Genomic DNA, 12,500 nt, shown 5'->3' with positions numbered 1-12,500 from the left:
ATGCTTATGATAGAATCCCAAGAGAAATTATGTTTTGGTGCTTGAAGAAAAGGAAAGTCCCAGAGAGGTTGTTTAGAATGGTTGAGTTGATGTACAAAAAAAAAAAAAAAAAAAAAAAAAAAAATATAAGACAACACCAGTTGGGGAAACAGATACTTTAGAAGTTAGTGATGGATTACGCCAAACGTTAGCTTTAAGCCCATTTTTATTTGTGCTGGTCATGGATTTGTTAAATGAAGAGTTGTGGGTGTTGCTATATGCAGATGATTTGATGATTGGGAGGAGTCTTTGAAGAAGGTGGAATTTATGGTAAATGTGGATAAGACGCCATTCATGAAAGTACAGGGTCGGTTATGAAACAAGTGGAACAATTTAGATACTTACGATCTATTATAGGTGAAGAGGGATGATGTAATGCTGGAGATGTGAATAAGATAAAAGCAGCCTATGGAAGTGGAGGGAGGTAGCAGAAGTGGTACTGTATGTGATAATAAAAACGCAATTAAGCTAAAAGTCCTGATCAATAGTACTGTAATAGGACGAATGTTAATGTATGGACCAGAAACGTGAATTCTTAAAACGAAAAGAGGAAGAAAGGCTTGAGAGAACAGAGATGAGAATATTGAGGTGAATTATAGGAATATCATTGCTTGAAAGATTGAAAAATTATGAAATAAGAAGATTGGCAGGTGTAGTAAAGATTACAGAGATGATAATAGTATCACGACTGAGATGGTATAGGCACGTGTTGGGGATGGATTGTGGGGAGGGAATAAGGAGGGCTTGGGAGGAACCTATTAGGGAGAGAAGATCAAAAGTGTGGTAGATAATTGTATGAGGAGATAAGGTGAAGGATGATATGGAGAGAAGAGGTTTGGTGAAAGAGAAGGCCTTTGCTAGAAGGCTCTGGAGAAAGTGCATCAGGCAAACGACCCCTTAATGTAGGGACAACGGTGGGAGAGAAGAAAGATGAAGTGGCTGTAGAAATGCTTTTTTAATATCAATAACTTAGGATAGGCCTATATATATATATATATATATATATATATATATATATATATATATATATATATATATATATATATATTTATATATATATATATATATATATATATATATATATATATATATATATAAATATATGTAGATATAAATAGAGATATAGATATATATACATACACACACACACACACACATATATATATATATATATATATATATATATATATATATAATTATATATAGGTATATATATATATATATATATATATATATATATATATATATATGTGTGTGTGTGTGTGTGTGTGTGTGTGTTGACTCAGTGTCTATATAGATGGATGCAAGTATATAACTGTCTGTAATAAACTTTGAAGATATAAAAAGTACATTCACGTAGTTTGAGATGTAGTTTCTAAAACTTGGGTGCTGAAGTTTGAGAACCCTTTTGTTCAGACTGACAACGGTTGCCATGTTTTGTAAACACCCTTAATGGCACCATCACTCAAAAAACTGAGGAACTGATACATTTATATAATCTACAAAAACAGTAACGGGAACACCGGAAAGCTCCTTTACAGGGGAAAAAAAAAAGTGCGTATAAGCTTTCAGATTAAGACCATCTACTGACAACGATTCCTACTCAAATTTGCTGAAATTCTACGGATATATTAACTCTATTTAAAGAGTTTAATCTCTGGACAGTAGTACACTATTGTAAATATTTCTTTCTACAAAATATGAATTTGTTTGATTACAAACGTCATATGAAGCGCCTTTTTTTTCTTTATTTTCTCGCGCCCAAATGTAAATAAAAGACCTAACTGATCAGCGACATCTGTTGCCATCGCGCCCTACTAATGAGGGAAAATGCTCACACAAGTTTAAGAAATTTTCCAGTCTTCCCTTTACTGTACACTCAAGTAGAGCAACTCCAGCTCTTAAAAGACATAGGTGTAGATAAACCTAATAGAATTACAGCCCATCTTTTAATTGAGGACGAAAAAAAAGGTAGATATATGAAATTAGATCATAAAATTTTCCCTATCGCATTCTTGAAGCGTACTATATACTTATATATTCATTAATCTATCTATCTATCTATATTTATACACACACGCACACACACACACACACATATATATATATATATATATATATATATATATATATATAAATATATATATATATATATATATATATATATATATATATATATATATATATATATATATATTCATATGTTGTCATTAAAATAAAAGCGTAATTTAGGTCTGAGCCCACCTCCATCTGTCTACTACCAGTTCATCCAGTTAATGTTTATGGTAGGCTAATGAAAACGGTATAGAGACTCGAAATCCGCCGGCTTCAAGTTTCTGCCGTAAACGAAAGTTTTCATCATCTAACCCAGCTTTCTCCTCTTATCAGTTTGGAATGATAAGTTTGGGGATACCATATGTATAGCAGGTCAGCCTGTTAAGTCCTAAGTGTCCAGAGACTGATCCTCGCAGTTCTCAGAATGAATGGTCGGCGGTCTTGGGCACCAAAAATTATGCGACAATGCAATGACCAATGCCCTGTCTCAAAGACATGACGAGGAATCGGAGACCCTCCTCCGAAGGTTAGTAATGGTGATACTTAGAAAGGAACTATCTGTCTATTATATATATATTTATATATATATATATATATATATATATATATATATATATATATATATATATATATATATATATATATATTATGTATATATTACTATATATATATATATATATATATATATATATATATATACGACTATATATATATATATATTTAGGTAATAGGTTGGGCAGGGTACTAACCCGTTAAAATAGAACCGCTAGAGAGTAATAGGGTCCTTTAACTGGCAAGACATTTCTACTTAAGAGGCTCTTTCTGGTTACGGCTCATTTTTTCATTGCCTACACACAAACCGAATATTCTGGCCTATACTTTCCACATTCTTCACTGCCCTCATACACCTGATAACACTGAGATTACCAAGCAATTCTTCTTCGCTCAAGCGGTTAACTACTGCACTGTAATGGATATTTTCTTCTTCTTATGGGTAGATGACTCTTTAGCTATTGAAGGTAGCTCTTTTAGGAGAAGGGCACTCCAAAATCATATCATTATTCTCTTGTCTCGGATAGTCCCATAGTCTCTGTAACTAGTCTTCCATTGTCTTTTGGAAGAGTTCTGTTGCTTGAGGATATACTCTAGCATACTATTTTATTTTATTTCTCCTCCTTCTGTTTTTTAAGTTTTTATATCTTATATATAATAGATTATTTTAATGCTGTTACTGTTCTTGAAACATTTCAATTGTTTATTACTTCCTTCGGTGTTTATTAATTTCCTTATTTCCTTTCCTCATTGGATTATTTTTCGCTGTTGGAGCCCTTGGGCTTACAGCATCCTGCTTTTCCAACTAGGGTTGTAGTTTAGCTAATAATAATCATAATAATATATGTGTATGAATATGTATATATATATATATATATATATATATATATATATATATATATATATATATATATATATATATATATATATATGTGTGTGTGTGTGTGTGTGTGCGTGTTTGTGTGTGTGTTTTTGGTATGAAACCGGTCTCCAATGACAACGAAGATTTGTTGTGACTATATTTCTTGTAGGGTTGAATGGTAACGTATAGGCCTATAATTCTTACAGTATAAGATGGCTGTTTCCATTAGATTTTTTAGTAATACTTTGACTCTTCATTTGTTTAGCTTACTGTAGGTATCAAAATCGATTGGTCAGATGCCAAGACATTAATCCATATTAATGACTAAAAAAAAATGAAAATCATTCATGTGGAATCCTATTTAATTGCCTGTACTTGAGTCATGTTCTGTTTTCCAGTAATCTTTTATCGTCTTCTTTTCTGAATTCAGACTTGCGGTTCATTTTCCCTTTGCCTAAACATACAGCGAAGAGTCTGGTCTATTCCTTACATATTCTCCTCTGTCATTATATACCTGACAACACTGACATTATCAAACAATTTTTTGCTCAAGGGGTTAACTACTACACTGTAATTTTTCAGTGGCTACTTTCCTCTTGGTAAGAGTAGAAGAGGCTCTTCAGCTATGGCAAGCAGCTCTTTTAGGAGAAGGACACTCCAAAATCAAACCATTGTTCTCTAGTCTTGGGTAGTGGCATAGCCTCTTTACCATGGTCTTCCACTATTTTTGGGTATAGCTCTCTTGCTTGAGGGTGCATTGATCCTCTTGTGTTTTTATTCTTTTTTTATTTTTATAGTTTATATATGAAAGATTTATTTTTATGAGGTTACTGTTCTTAGAAATGTCTTATTTAATTCAATTGGAATTACTTCTCTTGTATTGCCTTTCCTCCTGCTTTTCTAGCTAGGGTTGTAGCTTAACAAATAATGATAATAATAATCTGGAGTCATCAAGAAACTGACTGTTTAGGAATCCTATTTACCTGCATAAATACGATACCCTTGTACGCTTATTCCCATCCACAGTGCGATGATGCCACCAATAAGACGAAAGTACTAACTCCAATTAAGGTTTTGAGCCTCTCCTTTCGTGGCAATATTTCATTCTCGTCATGTACCAGCTATCGTGATTTCTTAAGCATACACGCACGTTTGTGCTATATATATATTATTCATATATATATATATATATATATATATATATATATATATATATATATATATATATATACATACATATACCAAAGGCACTTCCCCCAATTTTGGGGGGTAGCCGACAACAACAATAAACGAAACAAAACAAAAAGGGGACCTCTACTCTCTATGTTCCTCCAGCCTAACCAGGGACTCAGCCGAGTTCAGCTGGTACTGCTAGGGTGCCACAGCCCAACCTCCCACATTTCCACCACAGATGAAGCTTCATACTGCTGAGTCCCCTACTGCTGCTACCTCCGCGGTCATCTAAGGCACCGGAGGAAGCAGCAGGGCCTACCGGAACTGCGTCACAATCGCTCGCCATTCATTCCTATTTCTAGCACGCTCTCTTGCCTCTCTCACATCTATCCTCCTATCACCCAGAGCTTTCTTCACACCATCCATCCACCCAAACCTTGGCCTTCCTCTTGTACTTCTCCCATCAACTCTTGCATTCATCACCTTCTTTAGCAGACAGCCATTTTCCATTCTTTCAACATGGCCAAACCACCTCAACACATTCATATCCACTCTAGCCGCTAACTCATTTCTTACACCCGTTTTCACCCTCACCACTTCGTTCCTAACCCTATCTACTCGAGATACACCAGCCATACTCCTCAGACACTTCATCTCAAACACATTCAATTTCTGTCTCTCCATCACTTTCATTCCCCACAACTCCGATCCATACATCACAGTTGGTACAATCACTTTCTCATATAGAACTCTCTTTACATTCATGCCCAATCCTCTATTTTTTACTACTCCCTTAACTGCCCCCAGCACTTTGCAATCTTCATTCACTCTCTGACGTACATCTGCTTCCACTCCACCATTTGCTGCAACAACAGACCCCAAGTACTTAAACTGATCCACCTCCTCAAGTAACTCTCCATTCAACATGACATTCAACCTTGCACCACCTTCCCTTCTCGTACATCTCATAACCTTACTCTTACCCACATTAACTCTCAACTTCCTTCTCTCACACACCCTTCCAAATTCTGTCACTAGTCGGTCAAGCTTCTCTTCTGTGTCTGCTACCAGTACAGTATCATCCGCAAACAACAACTGATTTACCTCCCATTCATGATCATTCTCGCCTACCAGTTTTAATCCTCGTCCAAGCACTCTAGCATTCACCTCTCTCACCACTCCATCAACATACAAGTTAAACAACCACGGCGACATCACACATCCCTGTCTCAACCCCACTCTCACCGGAAACCAATCGCTCACCTCATTTCCTATTCTAACACATGCTTTACTACCTGTGTAGAAACTTTTCACTGCTTGCAACAACCTTCCACCAACTCCATATAACCTCATCACATTCCACATTGCTTCCCTATCAACTCTATCATATGCTTTCTCCAGATCCATAAACGCAACATACACCTCCTTACCTTTTGCTAAATATTTCTCGCATATCTGCCTAACTGTAAAAATCTGATTCATACAACCCCTACCTCTTCTAAAACCACCCTGTACTTCCAAGATTGCATTCTCTGTTTTATCCTTAATCCTATTAATCAGTATTCTACCATACACTTTTCCAACTACACTCAACAAACTAATACCTCTTGAATTACAACACTCATGCACATCTCCCTTACCCTTATATAGTGGTACAATACATGCACAGACCCAATCTACTGGTACCATTGACAACACAAAACACACATTAAACAATCTCACCAACCATTCAAGTACAGTCACACCCCCTTCCTTCAACATCTCAGCTTTCACACCATCCATACCCGATGCTTTTCCTACTCTCGTTTCATCTAGTGCTCTCCTCACTTCCTCTATTGTAATCTCTCTCTCATTCTCATCTCCCATCACTGGCACCTCAACACCTGGAACCGCAATTATATCTGCCTCCCTATTATCCTCAACATTCAGCAAACTTTCAAAATATTCCGCCCACCTTTTCCTTGCCTCCTCTCCTTTTAACAACCTTCCATTTCCATCTTTCACTGTCTCTTCAAATCTTGCGCCGGCCTTCCTTACTCTCTTCACTTCTTTCCAAAACTTCTTCTTATTCTCTTCATATGACTGACCCAGTCCCTGACCCCACCTCAGGTCAGCTGCCCTCTTTGCCTCACGTACCTTGCGCTTTACTTCCACCTTTTGCTCTCTATATTTTTCATACTTCTCTATACTATTACTCTGCAGCCATTCTTCAAAAGCCCTCTTTTTCTCTTCCACTTTTACCTTCACTCCTTCATTCCACCATTCACTGCCCTTCCTCATGCTGCCTCCAACAACCTTCTTGCCACATACATCACTTGCAATCCCAACAAAATTTTCTTTTGCTAACTTCCACTCCTCCTCTAAATTACCAGTTTCTCTTACTCTCACCTCGTCATATGCCATTTTCAACCTTTCCTGATATTTACTTTTTACCCCTGGTTTTATTAGCTCTTCAACCCTCACTAGCTCCCTTTTACATCCACCTACTCTATTCCCCCACTCTTTTGCTACAACTAATTTTCCTTCCACCAAAAAATGATCAGACATACCGTTAGCCATACCCCTAAACACGTGCACGTCTTTCAATCTTCCAAACATTCTTTTAGTTATCAACACATAATCCATTAATGCCCTTTCTACTACTCTTCCATTTGCCACTCTTACCCATGTATACTTATTTTTATCTTTCTTTTTAAAAAAGCTAGCACTTATTACCATCTCTTGTTCAACACACATATCTACCAGTCTCTCACCACTCTCATTTTCACCTGGTACGCCATATTTCCCAATGACACCTTCTACCTCTCCAGCACCCACTCTAGCATTTAAGTCACCCATAACAACTACATAATTCCTTCTACCCAGTCCTTCTACACACTTAGTTAATTCATTCCAGAACTCATTCCGCTCTTCTTCACTTTTCTCACTACCTGGCCCATACGCACTGACGAACGCCCAACATTCCCTACCCAACCTAACCCTTACCCACATTAACCTAGATGATATCTCCTTCCATTCCACTACTTTACCTGTCATCCATTCACTCAACAATAAAGCCACACCCTCTCTCGCTCTTCCCCTTTCAATCCCAGACACTCTACCAGACATTTCGCCAAACATCACTTCACCCTTTCCTTTCATCTTTGTCTCACACAAGGCCAATACATCCATCCTTCTACTTCTAAACATACTTCCAATCTCACATCTTTTACTCTCTATCGTACTATATATATATATATATATATATATATATATATATATATATATATATATATATATATATGTATATGTATATATATATATATATATATATATATATATATATATATATATATATATATATATATATATATATATATAATGTGTGTGTGTGTGGGTGCGTGTGTGTGTATATGTGTGTGTGTCTTTATATGCATTATTAAGCTGGTTACCATTACATAGGAGAACGTGTCCGCAAAGAATAATAGCCTTAACTACAGCATCTTTAAAAGGTGTTTGAATTCCCTATATCAAATTCGTTTACACTCTTAGCTGTTTAATACAACTATACTCAATTTTTTTTTTAATGAGGCGTATTTGCACTGACTCGTAGCGGTGCCCTTTTAGCTCGGAGAAGTTTCCTGCTATCTGATTGATTGGAATGATCTTGTGCAACCAATCACCGATCAGGAAACTTTCCCAAGCTAAAAGGGCACCGCTGCAAGTCGATGCAAATCTGCCTCTCTAAAAAGAATTGCCTCTACGTATAATGCTCATCGGATGCCTATCCCCAATTCACTCCCCTCTCAAACAAACACAGAGTCCTTCACGTTAGTCTTGCAATGCATTTTCCAGCTCCATTGATATTAAGGCCATTCTTTTCCAATGCCCTTTTTACTTTATTTATCCAGAGCCTTTCTAGTACTTCTTCTTAAACCTATCTGATTATAAACTTTATTTTCTAGTCTATATTCCTTGATTTTTTCCATGTAACCTAACTATTACAAAATACTTTCAATCCTTATTTAAATTTTAATAAAAAAATTTATAACTCTTATTATATCAACATTTTTCATTCAATTAATTCTTCAAATTCCACGTTTACTATTCAAAGTTATTTCAACTCCAGCATTTATTATTCGTATTTTACTGAATATCTTTGATTCTTTTTCGTGATGGAATGTTGAATAAAAGCACCCGTTTTATTCGCCATAGAATATAAGTTTTCGTTTATCGTTGTTTTTTTAATACATAACATTATTTCTAGCCTAATTTATTCAGTGACTAACCTCTTTTCTCATCATATAGTCATCCATTATAATCATTATGGATATAAATCAATATCTGATACACCTACCATATATTCCTCTACTAGTTCATATCCCCGATTTCCATTTATTGTCACATTCTTACTCTTCATATATATCCTCTCATTTTTTTTCTAGCAAAAACTTTTAAACCTTTGCTGTAGTTTCTGTAAGTGTCAACCATTCCACACTCGATTCACAACTCATTTTCTTATCTCAGAATTTTGCGTTCACATCAACGTTAATGCAGGTCAAAATTCAAATGACTTCAAAATAAAGATAATAACTAATCGAGAAAAAGTCAAGTTTCTCATCTTATGAGTATTTTAGCTTCATTTTACTTGGTTTGGTGTTTGTTTAGTGAAGTTTTGATAAATGAACAATTTTGGTGAACTGTTCAAACTTTAATAATAATATTGCAAATAACATAAAGAAAAGGATGGGTGATTATTTAAGTGTTCGCAAAACCAAATAAAGTGTGAAAAAAATACAAGGGGTCAATAAAAAGAAAAATAAACAGCGAGATACTATCAGACGTTACAACTTGAAGGAGAGGATAAGAGAAACATGATAATGAGGTGGAGGGAAGAGGATCAACAAGGAAAGGGGGAAGAGTGGTTGGAGGAATCGTAAGGTGAGGAAGCCAGTAGCGGGCCCATGTGATGGAGGCATCTTTAGAGTGTGAGAGAGAGAGTAAGAGTGGGTCTTGCAAGGAGGATTAGACGGAGGAGAACGACTAAAAGGGGTGGAGAAGATGAGGAGGAGGAGGAGGAGGGGGTTAGCATGTGGGGGAGGGAGGAGACAGAGGAGGAGGACGTAGCCAGACGGTAGAGGAATAGTTATGTGGGCAGTGTGTGAGAGAAGTTCGTACGCCGTGCACGTCCCGGTGAAAAGCTTCCCCCCTGATCAGCACGGGTCTCGGACACGGACACACACACGCACATCGAGGCGTCGCTTTCGAAAAACTTTCTGTTCTATTCTCTTGAGTTTTTCCCCCTTTTTTCTTGGTAAAGACAACAATTCAAGAAAAATATAATAAAAGTATTAAAGTGGACATTGAGTGATTTAGTGTTCATCAACAAATGCTTGCTGATTTTTATTAACCTCGTTAAAAAAAGATGCTGTTAAAATGACGTAAGTTTACGAGAATTAACCTCCCCCTTTTTTATTTCTTTTTATTATTTTGGTCAAGTGCCTCCTCGTGGTGATTTGGAAAACCAAATGGAAAATGCTGGTTAGGGGTTTATGCGGTCTCTAGGTCGGAAAGTTTACTCCTTCCCTTTTTGTTACCCGGTTGCCTGAAACGCTTAGGTGTTTCGACTGATGGTGTTCAAAGTGAATTTTCAATAAGTGTTCTGATGATCATCAAAAAGCAAATGGAACGCTGGGGACTCGGACTCGGGTGGGATAAAATTCCATAGCCCTTTTATCTAGTCACTGAGCTACTGCGTGAGAAACAACAAAAAGAAGAAAAAAACAAGTGGGAAAGAAAGAAAAGTTAATGAAAAACTTAATGCTTCTGGAAACTTACTTTGCGAGTATCCAAGATGTAGCACAGATCAGAATGGAAAAAAATGTGATCTGATGTTCTCGGAGAGTACATAGATCGAACCTCGTGACACTCTTCTACTCTCTTCAGCATCAGAGAGTTTTTTTTTATTTCAGTTTTTTCTTTGTCCTCTATATGTTTTTCGGCGGGTGGCCCCTTCAGCTGCCACCATGGCCATCTTACTCCTGACGCCTCATATTTATCCTGATGGTGTGGTCCTTGTCTCTGTCATTTTAGGTAAATATTGATGGATCACTTCTAAAAGATTTTATTTACCATTTTTTATTTTTTCAGCGGACCATATATTATTCTTATGTATATCTGTGAATGTTTTTTTCTCTTTTTTTCTTTGCAAGGAAAAACGTTCATCATACGGAGTTAATGATGTGAGTGGAGCTTGTTACATTAGGTAGAATAGTCACTTCTTATTCAGCTGATATTTTATGTTTTAGATGATTCATCCTACAGTGTAAGCATTTGGATTTATAATTTTACGCCTACACATTATATCTAAAGCAAAGCAAGCTCAAAATAAATATTTAACTGTTACTTAATCCTTATAACTTTCGTTTTATTTCTAAACAAGCCAACGTAGTATTTCATTTATTTAAACATATTTTACCAAAATAAAATTATAAGAGTGTGTATCATTGTCTATAAATTTCCTTGACTTATATCTTGTACTTTCACTATTAGGGTTTGATTCAAGGTAATTTTTCAATAAAAAAAAAAAAAACTATTTATCTTTTTTTATGTTATTTGTGATGTAGGATTCTACATTAGCTTTTTTTTTTTTTTTTACAATTCTGACCATCCTTTCAATGCAGATCTCCCCAGACTGTAACATATAGTATATAGTACTTGGAATACAGTTAATTATAACGATTTTGCGCTCTCCATCATAAGGCTCAAAACTAAAATGTATTCTAGAAGTTTTATTTCATCTGTTATCAGATTGTGAAATGATCTTCCTGAATTGGCGTTTGAATGGACGGAACTCAGTAGTTAAGACTCGTTGCAAATAGATTCCTGTTGAAAAGGTTTACACAAATTTTGTTTCATCGTTTAATATATGATGTTATTCATATTAACGTTATTACTGATGTTCATATATTTTATATTTTCAATTATTTCCTATATAGTTTTTTCGTAACTTCTCTATTTCCTTACATCACTAGGCTAATTTCTGTTTTAGAGTCCTTGGCTCGTAACATTCGTTTTTTTTTTTTTTTTTTCTTTTTTCAATTTGTCTTGTAGCTTAACTGTTAATTATAATAGTGATAATAATTCAATCAGATCAAATTTGTATAATGACGTTGCTCGTGCGAAAAACAAAACAAAAACACTTGATGGCAGTGTCTGATAACGATACCTTTATAAAACGTCACGTTTAGTTATGCAGCAACATCTTAGGTTATATATCCTCCCGTAATGGCAGTTTTTAAATATATATATATATATATATATATATATATATATATATATATATATATATATATATATATATATATATATATATGTATGTATGTATATATATTTGGGGGGGAGACAAATTACAATTTCATAATCGATTACTAATTTTTAATCTGAACATCAATCCTTGTTATTATGTAGCATTTCCAAAAATATAAACTAAAGCTGCTGCTACTAATACTACTACTGATACTACTACTACTACTACTACTACTACTACTACTACTACTACTAATAATAATAATAATAATAATAATAATAATAATAATAATAATAGTATCATCACCAGAAGCACGAAAAACAGTAGTAGTAGTAGTAGTAGTAGTAGTAGTAGTAGTAGTAATCGTAGTAGTAGTAGTAGTAGTAGTGGTGGTAGTAGTAATAGTAGTATTGAGGGGCCAAGTCAGTAATTCACTTTTTGTACTGGGAAACACAAAGCTGGACATTTTTTCAGAAGTTTTATAACTGTAATTTTGAATAGAAAATAAGCTTCCAGCATTTTTTATATTAC

At 35.1% G+C, this 12,500-nt stretch overlaps 1 protein-coding gene and 1 pseudogene across 1 annotated transcript in view; both read left to right on the top strand.

The window, feature by feature from the left end:
• The first annotated feature begins 9,836 nt into the window (after window positions 1-9,836).
• The window catches only part of LOC137640616 (PDF receptor-like), a 540,716-nt gene continuing 538,052 nt past the window's right edge, over window positions 9,837-12,500 (top strand). Inside the window, exon 1 of the mRNA XM_068373122.1 lies at window positions 9,837-10,753. The gene's annotated coding sequence lies outside the window, so the exon portion shown is untranslated. The remainder of the gene's footprint in view (window positions 10,754-12,500) is intronic.
• Window positions 10,687-12,500, top strand: part of LOC137641201 (NADH-ubiquinone oxidoreductase chain 2-like) — a 61,580-nt pseudogene continuing 59,766 nt past the window's right edge.

The sequence above is a fragment of the Palaemon carinicauda genome, chromosome 5, assembly GCF_036898095.1.
Source record: "Palaemon carinicauda isolate YSFRI2023 chromosome 5, ASM3689809v2, whole genome shotgun sequence".
Taxonomy (NCBI): Eukaryota; Metazoa; Arthropoda; class Malacostraca; order Decapoda; family Palaemonidae; genus Palaemon; species Palaemon carinicauda.
The sequence above is the reverse complement of the archived record's forward strand: the minus strand, read 5'-3'. Positions and strand labels throughout refer to the sequence as shown.